The sequence below is a fragment of the Pteropus alecto genome, unplaced genomic scaffold (assembly GCF_000325575.1).
Source record: "Pteropus alecto unplaced genomic scaffold, ASM32557v1 scaffold30, whole genome shotgun sequence".
NCBI classification, from domain to species: domain Eukaryota; kingdom Metazoa; phylum Chordata; class Mammalia; order Chiroptera; family Pteropodidae; genus Pteropus; species Pteropus alecto.
Genome location: NW_006429782.1, coordinates 873,574 through 881,181, shown reverse-complemented (window position 1 = coordinate 881,181; position 7,608 = coordinate 873,574). Strand labels below are relative to the sequence as shown.

Genomic DNA, 7,608 nt, shown 5'->3' with positions numbered 1-7,608 from the left:
GGGGTTTCAGACAGGTAGGGTAGCCAGAGAAAATAAATTAGGAGTTCGATGGACGCTGTAGCTGGAAGAGAAGTTAGTCCACAGAACCCACATCATGTAGCCCTAAACCCTCGTCACAGGTGGGCTGCCATTTTTTTTTGGCTCTGAGCTCCCCAACAGGCAATGCGAAAAGAGAAACACTTGCGAAGAGGTACTTCCGTGTGGCCATGCACACTTTCGTGGCCATGAGAAGGCACGGTCGTGGGCCCGTGACCATCCTACGTAAAGCCCTCCCCTTGAGTGCGGCTCACTTATATGGCAGACATGCCGAATGTCCCTCCCATGATTGCGTTGCGTTATGTAAGTCGCTGTCCTAGCAGATTCTCTTGCTGGCCTTGACGAAATGAGCTACCGTTACTGTTAGGGGTTCCTGGAGGGGCTGCGTTGTTGGGGGACAGCGGGCATGTCCTTGTTCCTGAGAGCAGCCCCCAGCTGACAGCCACCAATGAAAACGGAACTTCAGTCTGACAACCACAAGGACCTTGAATTCTGCCAACAGTCAGGAGAGCTTGGGAAAGGACCTTGAACGCTGGACAGTAACTCAGCCCGGCCGACGCCTTGACTGCGGCCTGGGGGCTGAGCGGAGGGCCCGGTAGCCTGTGAACGTTGTTCGAACCTGGTAAATTTGGGGTGATTTGTTATCGACAACTAATTAGCTAATACACAGGTGACGTGCCCTTGCCTTCCGCGTTTCCATCTGCCGCCGGCTCAGTAAAGAAAGGCTTCCCGCTCCTTAATCAGTGGCGCTCACGGTCCTCATCGGTGTTCGCGTTTATTGAGCGCCGACTGTGTGCAGTGTGCACTAAGCATCCGATCTGGGTCATCTTGGCACGTCCCTTTTCCTGTCACAGAAAATCATGCTCCGTTTCCTGATGGGGAAACTGAGGCTTGGGGGTTTAAGTGAGCTCTCCCGGACTACGCGAGATGAGACAGGGCTTGAGGGTGTGTGGCCCTGTGGCCCCCTTTCCCTGACCCCGGAGCTTCGTCCCTCGCTTCCATCTTACCAAGCTCCTGGTTCTTCCCCCTGTGCAGCGGCGGCTCCCGGGGTGACCGCCCCGCCTGCTGAGTCGGTGCCCTAGATGTGGGGCCCGCTGTCGGCTTCCGCGAGCCTTCCAAGCAATCCTGACTCGTGCTTGACAGAGTGGCTTCTGCCGCTTGCTGTCCCCAGACCTTGCACAGGTCTCTCCTCCTCATCATTCAGGTCTCAGCTGGAGTCACCACTCAGGAAAGCCACCCCCCTTCCCTGGGTCCCAGGCTCGTCAGCCCTCCCTGTTTTATGGTCACACACCTCTGTGCCTCTTACAGGGGTCTTGTCACGATTTGTGGTGACATATTTTTTTTCCTGGAGTGTTTTTGCTTAGCGTCCTCTCCGGCCAGACGGTGAACTTTAAGGAGGCCGGGGCCTGGTGCACAGTAGGTGCATAGTAGTTGGCTGATGTGTGAGTGAGTGGATAGGTGAATGAATGAATGAACGAATGAACGAGTGAACGGCAGCCCCGACCTTCCCGTTTCCCCGTGGCCATTAGAGAAAGGAAGGCAAATCTTAAACAGCCGAAGACGGATCTCAGCCTGGAGCCGCCAGAAACACCAGCTCCCCTGGCAGGTTGCATCGACCCACGGGGGTGGGGGGCGCGGCGAGCTGCTGGCTTTGTGGAGGCGGAGGTGGGGGTGTGGGGGGGGCTGCGCCAACCTACTGGGCTGCGATCAAAACCCCCCCGCCCCACTCCCAGCCATGTCTCTGCAGACGAGTGTGGTCTGCCGGGGTGGGGGCGGGGGGCTGCGGTGTGTGCGTGCCTGTGTGTGTGCGCGTGTGCGCGTGTGTGCGGTGTGCGGCGTGCGGCCTTTGCAGCAACCAGGACAGAAAACCCTCTCAACACACAAAAGCTGGAAAGACACATTAAGCCCATTATCAATATTTTGCCTGGAAAAAATACAAAAAGCATTTTCTTCTCTGAAAAATTAATAACCTGGAACGGGGGGGTGGGGGAGAGGCTGGGTTTGATGTCTGGTGAGTAGGGGGGAGATGGAGGCTTCGCTCTGCCCCCCGGTGGGTGCCTAGGCCCCTCTGAGCAGCACCCCCACCTTCTCCTCATCATGGTCAAGTCCCCAGTGGGCATCCAGCCTCAAGCCGGGCCCCTCAACCCTGGAGGGGGCACCCTCCCCAGCCGAGCCTCTCCCAACTCTCCCCCAATGGGCCGCGTCCTCCTGTCTCCCTGTCTGTGCTTCTGCTGTTCCCTGTCCCTCTAGAAACTCCTACGCTACCTGTGAAGCCCAGCTCCAATGCCCCTCCCTCAATTGACGTCCCCTCCCTTCCCCAGGCCGACCACAGCAGCCTCAGCCGCCCGGGACTCCCCACCATCTGGGGCTTCCTGACAGCTGGAGCGAAGCCGGCTCCACCAGGACCTCAGCAACTCGTGGGGCTCCCCATCCCCCGTAGGCCCAGAGAGAAGATTCTGGATTCTGGCTGGGGAGGAGGAGCAAAGCCACCTTCTTTTGAGGTCTCAGTTTCCCTTTTTATAAAACCAGGGGCTTGGATCAGATTTTAAATTTCAGAATCACCTATTTACTCACTTGCCCCCCAACACTTACCGAGCCCCTTCTTTGTGACGTTCTAGCCGCCACGAAAAAGGCACTGGCCAGCGCCGGGGGTCTCGTAATGCACCGGCTGCTCCCCTCCCCCGACTCCCATCCAGGGGTCCCGGCTCGGGAGGCCCTGGCTCTGGGGGTCCGGCCCCCTGGCGAGCGGAGACCCAGCTCCAGTTCCAGAGACGGCGGGAGCTGTCCTTGGTTCTGAAGCCAGAAGCGGAGGTCTGGGCTCTGAGCAGTGTCTTCCCTCTCGGCCCCCCATCTGAGTGTCCAGCCCTGCCCCAGGGGTCAGACCCCGTGTACCGGCCTGGGTAGGCTGGAGGAGCGGGGACCGAGGCGCTTGGGGTCCGTCCCCCTCCAGGCTGCGGCCTGAGGGGCTCGTTCCAGCTGGGCGGTCTGTCTCGTCCTTCCACCCCCGCCCTTCACCTCCCGTGCCCCCGCCCACCCTGCCCAGCCCCTCAGGTGGGCCCCACGGGGCTGGGAGGGGGAGCCCCCGCTCCTCCTCCCCAGTTTAGAACAAACAGAGAGAATCTCAGCATCTGGACACTGCCGAGTGACCCCAGTCCCACTCTGGACCCCAGCCCTTCCCCCGACCCCCCAACAAAGCACGAGATCATCAAGGCTGCAGGAATCCAGAGCCTGGGCTCTGAGGCCTAGGGGGGCTTCCTGGGGGAGGTGATCCCCGAAGGACCCAGCCAGGTGGGAGGCGGGGCCGGTTCTCACTCCGCACCATCCCCGGCCCTGGGGCTGAGCTGAAAGGCTGAGGGGGTGGGCGAGCCTCGTCCGCCCGCCCGCCCGCCGGGCAGAGCGCGAGCTCATTAGGGGAGGGATCAGACGGCGGTGGCAGCTTGGGCGGGCGGGGGAATATTTTATCGAGGCGGCTGCGCGCTCTCTCCCAAGGCCGGCGGCCCCTCAGATATCGAGCATCCCTGTCGATGCCGAGAGCTGTAAGTGGAGAAAAAAATCGCTTAATGGGCAGCTGGAGGCTCACTCAGGTGCGTGGGTGCCGGCGGCCGGCGAGAAAAGAAGGTGGCGCGCTGGACCCTTAAAGGGGCCTCCGTCCCCTCCCCCCCGCCCCTTCGCATCTCGCGGGGCTGGGGAGGGGGGCTCCAGACGGCTGCTGATAACCCTTCAGGCGGCATCCCATTCCTGGGGCTGCGGACTCGACTCTCTGCTCCGAGCAGTGTTGATCACGCCTGCTGTGATCCAGGGGGGGCGGGCAGGGGAACTCGCGACCTGGGGTTGGCGGGCCCTAAGGCATGACCTAGGCTAAGGGGGCCGAAAGGGGCGCTTGCCGCAGAAGGGGACATTCGCCCTGACAGCTGTGGGCGGAGCGGGAGTCAAGTCGTGGACAAGTGGGAACAGCATTTCAGGCAGGGGAACAGCAGATGCAAAGGCTCGGTGATGGGAGGAGTGCGGGGTAGTGAGGGGCTGCGTCAGGCAGGGCCCGGGCGAGGGGCTGGGTCATCGCCCCTGTGAGAGTGAGGGGCTGCTGGGGGGCGGGCTGAAGTGGAGAGGGGACACGTGATTGGATGATGATGATGATTTTAATGGAAACAAGCACCGTTTTCAGGATAAGCTGGCGGCGTTATTTTCTCTGTACAGAAAGGAAGCTGAGTTATGCGGCCGTGAGCTGCCACCACCTCCTTCCCGTTCGGAGCTGGTGATCTGGGAGCACTGGAGGCCACGGGCAGGACCCCCGGGGGGGACAGGCCTCAGGTCCTAGGGGAAAGAACGGCAGACAGAGTCCTCTGAAGAGGAAAAAGGCAAGAGCGTCAGAGTTCTCCGCTGTGGTCAGCCTCAGAAGGGCTGGCTTACAAGCAGGAGTCTGTTCTCTGTTGTTTTTTTCTGTCTGTTATATTTTCCAGTAAGGAATATATTCATGGAGATGCAATTTTTTTAAAACGGCCATGACCATACAGGGCACCATAAACCTCCAGCTCTGTCACCCCCTCCCCCCCCAACGCTGGGTCCACAGGGTCCATGGGTCCCCATCCACATGACGGCCTCTGTTCCCGGGTCTCGCTGTATGTGTAAACGACATAGCATCACACATATAGATACACGCTCGTTTCTTTTTGCAAACGCGAGCATTCTCTACTCATTGTACGGCCCTCCCTTTTTTTTTAAATAATTGACTCTGCTTTTAAGAATCGTTTTAGATTTACAGAAAAATCGAGCAGCGTATCAGGAATTCCTGTCTACGCCCACTGCCAACACCCACAGGCAGCCTCCTCTTACATAACACTCATGGGGTGCATTTGTTACAATTAGTGAGCCAATATTAACGCGTCGTTACTAAGCGTCGTGGGTTGAATTGTGTCTCCCCCCTCAAAAAAAAGATGTTTAAGCCCGAACCCCCAGCAGCTGGCAATGGGACCTTTTTGGAAATGGGGTCTTTGCAGATGATCGAGTTAAGATGAGGCCATGAAGGTGGTCCTAAGCCAATACAACTGGTGTCCTTTCAAGAAGGTGACATTAGATCAGGCGAGGACGCGTTTCCATGCGTCAGCCTCTCGGCGCCTTTGTCACGGCAGCCCTGGTGACTTACACGTCGACTGAGGTCCATCACTCCGCCGAGGGTCACGCTTCGTGTCGTGTGTCCTGTGGGTTTTAACAGCGGAACACCGTGCGGCCACCATCCGCGTCACGCAGAGCGGCGTCGCTGCCCCGAAACCCTCTGTCTCCCCGGTTCATCCTCCTCCCCACCCCCGGCCTCCAGGGACCCGCTTCCGTCTCTCTCGTTTCGCCTTTTCCAGAATGTCTTGGAGTTGGAGCGACGTGGTTTCTTTCCCTCAGTGAGAGGCGTTAAGGTTTTCCCACATCTTTTTGTGGGTTGACATAATGGAACAGATTCTTTTTTTTTTTTTAATTTTAAAAAAAATTTTATTTTTTATTTTTAGGCCTTGGTTGACCTCACAGATTGCAAAGAACTTGTCAGCTTACAATCCCTTATATTTTTAATTTTTTACGCCTACAGCACCTGGTCTTCCTAGGTGGTCTCCCATCCGAGTACTCACCAGGCCCGACCCTGCTTAGCTTCCGAGATCAGACGGGATCGGGCACGTTCAGGGTGGCATGGCCGGAGACCAGATTCTTTTTTAGTGTCGAATAACATTCCATTGTCTGGCGGACGGTCGGTTCAGCCATCCCCTCGGTTGGGCAGTTATGGGTAAAGCCACCGCAGACATCCGTGTGCGGGTGTTTGTGTGGACGGAGCTCCTGGCTCCTCTGGGGGAAGCGACTTTTCCGCCCAGCGTATCTTAGGAGTACCCGGGGCCGCCACCTGGCACAGCTGCACAGGACTCTGTGGTGTGACAGCTGTAACCTGTTTCACCAGCCGTTGTTGGCTATTCGAGTTGTTTCCAAATTGTTGCCGGAACAGTGACCGTGTCCGCGAACACGCTCTTATGTAAATATTGCTGCCTTCTGCGTGCATACCCGCGAGAGAGCTTTCCAGAAGCAGGCACACAGGGCCCATGGGAATTCCTTTACCATTTATCGAGCACCTATTATGCGCGAAGCATGGTTTTAAGGAGACCAGGCCCAGAGGGGAAGAGGGCACGTGACAGTTCTTGCCCTCACCAAACTCTCATTTTAAATGTGGCTTTAAATTTTCTTAGACGTTGGCACATTGCCTTCTGGAAAGGTCCTCACTAAAAGCGTATAATTGTGAGCGTATATGTGTGTTTGCTCATGTGAGATGGGACTGGGAGAGAGTTCTGGTGTCCCCTGTCCTTTTGGGCTGATGGAGATGGAGGTGGGGGCCACCTGGCCCAGGTCCCTGGAGGGGTCCAAGTAGCCGATAAGCAAACACGTCAATCACTCGATCAGCCGGATCGGGTTAATAAAGCTGCGAGATGGAGAGATGGCTTCAGAAATCCATGCACCTGGCCACATCCATCCAGGGCAGGGTCCCAGGACGGCTGACGGCCACCACGCTGGCTGGCAGTTGGGGCGGGGACCTGAGACCTGGCCTCTCTGCCTACTAAGCGCGCCGCGGGCCAGCAACGGCCAGGCCAGCAGTCTCGTGCCCACCTACGACTGTCTTACTCTAGTCCAGTCATTCTATCCTGAGCTCTGGGGACTGAGCAATGCTCAGGACGACAGGTCCCTGCCCTCAGAGGATGCCTGAGGGAGGCCAACATTTATGAAATGAATGCGTGAGGAGGATGCAGTGTGTTCTCCTGAACGGGGCACCTGGGCCATTCTGGGTGGCTCTCGAGAATGGGGCACTTGAAGGGAGACCCGAGATGAGCAGAGTCAGCAGGGCGGAGGGACATGGTGGAGGGACATGTCTCTGTGGCAGGAATAGCAGGAGGCCAGGCAGGGACAGAGCAGCCACAGATAGTTGGGAGCAGAGCGAGGGGAAGAGAGGAAGGCTGGAGGGGTGGCGGCAGAGGCACGCTTGTGCACACGCACACCGCACACACCCTCACACACCTGCACACGGTGCACAAACACAGGCCCATGCTCGCCCGCACACACTCAGATGTGGCCAGTGGACACACGTGCCTCACACACTCACCCGCATGCACAAACACACATGCACACACACGCACAAATATGCACCCATGTGTATGTGCTCAGACACACGTACTCATACACTCATATACACACATCCTCACACACACACACTCATATTCTCATGCACGCACACATGCTCACACACAGACACGATGCATGCACCCACACCACACACACGTGCATGTGCACACGACATGCACATGCACGCGCCCGCTAAAAATGCACACAGTCACATACACAGACCAGCCTCGACCTCCTCACTCACACTCACACCCATGTACATGTCGCAGATGTGCACACACAAAGGTGCAGCCACGCTCACACACACACTCACTCCGGGCTGCCGTGGAACCATTCATACATTAGAACCCCAAGCAGCCCTTTTCAAAATATCTCATCCTTTGATAAAATCCAGCTTTTTCTTCTTGCACGTGAATTGGCCCACCTCCACCCCCC

General features: G+C 57.6%; 1 non-coding gene across 1 annotated transcript; it reads right to left on the bottom strand.

The window, feature by feature from the left end:
- Positions 1–5,596: 5,596 nt before the first annotated feature.
- LOC112475958 lies at positions 5,597–5,715 on the bottom strand. The gene has a single exon (XR_003044936.1). It is a non-coding gene; the product is annotated as a 5S ribosomal RNA (ribosomal RNA).
- Positions 5,716–7,608: the final 1,893 nt, after the last annotated feature.